Genomic DNA, 1,870 nt, shown 5'->3' on the forward strand with positions numbered 1-1,870 from the left:
TTAGAGCATTAGAGATGTCTAAGACACCTAAAAATGCTGCCCATGTAGTGTAGGCATATTTAGTGATATTAGAGCAGCAAAACAGGGCAAAACGTCACATTTAATCATTACCACAGCACAAGACTACACATTTAACAAGGAAAAGTTGTTTAAATATAGACTATGGGGTGAGATTATGAAAAGGAGCTGCTGTGCAGTGCTATAAAGACACTACACAGAACTGAGTCGATATTTAAAGTTGTTAAAAATAGAATGATAAATTTGTAACGAGGATACTGTTGCTGTTGAGACAGAAATAAAACGATGATGCGAAATGCAAGCAGAAGCTTTAGTGTGTCCTGTGTTTCTGATTGCTACAGGACAAAGTGAAGGAGACACAGAAGCGATTGCTAAATAAAAGTCAGTGAGACATTAAAAAGTGGGGGGTTTTCCACAAATAATATGATCAATTTCTTATAACCATAATTCCCAGCAATTACAGCAAATATTCTACAATGGTATTTTCACAGAAATTGTGGTTACCATAGTAAAGTTTTGAAGGGGCTTGCAAATATGAGACAGTTTTTCCCCTTTTTTTATTTTTATTTTACTTTTTTCGTTTATTGTTATTCCAAAGTACTTACACATTAAATCTCCAAATGCAGACAAATGAGAAATAACAGAAGCTGCAGTTTACAGTTAAAAATAATTATGTGCCCATATTCATCACTGCTTTATTATTAGCCTACTCAAACACGCACACACGGTTACCAGCAGATGTCATCACCTTCACATAATGCTGCTCTGATTGTTTTGTCTGGATGACTCGGAAATTCCCATGCCTTTTTTATTATAAATAAATTAATCAGTTATATTTTTTCCACATGCTTTGTCCACCTTTACCTCTTAAAGAGAACCATACAAATGATGCATGCAGAATCGATAACAGGGAGATACTATTATAATTATTTAATATAATAATATTTTGAATTAAAAAATCTTTTTATTTTAATTTTTAGTAATTTTGTTGTTTTGTCATTTTTTAAAATTATTTTATGATTTTTAAAAAAAATAATTTTCAGTTTTGTTTTTATTATTGTTTTTAAATATGTCTATACAGGTTTAATAGTATGGAGGGCGAAACCTGCAAAAACAATAAATAAATAAATACTCAAATAAAAAAATAAATATGCAAATAAATAAATAAATGTGTGTATAAATACACAAATTCTTGTTTAAATACATATAGAAATAATTAAACATGTGATTAAAGTAGGCAAATAAATAAAATAAATGTGTGGGCAAATGGAAAATGTTTAAGGAAATGCTAAACGCATCCTATTTATTTTCCTTTGATCACTCATTTATTTCTGAATGTAGTTCCGCATTTATTTTTCCTCTGCACAACATGCTAATGAGAGGGTGTCAACCATGAACTTGCTCGGGTCTTGTGATAGCTGGGGGCGTGGCTTTCCCGCTGACAGGAGCTGCATGGTGTAAATCCAGTATAGCCTAGTAAAGTCACTTTTGCCGTTCAACAGAGCAAGATACATAGAAAAACTGAGCCGTATTGTCCGTACAGTATCTGTGACTTTACAACCGACCCAACGGGATGGCCGGAGGTGTCATTTCCGGCATTCGATATTCGCAAATCTAGGGACCGTCTCTAAAGTTACATACGACGTTGGTATACACTTTTCTAACTTCAATAGCATTTGAGGAAAATTACTTACAGTAACACAACCAACTGTGAAGTGGTCATGTAGTTCCCGGTTATAATGCAAACCTTTTAGATTTTTGATATTTATTCAAATAAACTGTCAAATCATATATAAATATGTTGTTTATTTCACTACCGAATGGGCTCAAACACAAAATATATATCATAATT

Source organism: Sinocyclocheilus grahami, unplaced genomic scaffold (assembly GCF_001515645.1).
Source record: "Sinocyclocheilus grahami isolate Dianchi unplaced genomic scaffold, SAMN03320097.WGS_v1.1 scaffold1957.1, whole genome shotgun sequence".
Classification (NCBI taxonomy): Eukaryota; Metazoa; Chordata; class Actinopteri; order Cypriniformes; family Cyprinidae; genus Sinocyclocheilus; species Sinocyclocheilus grahami.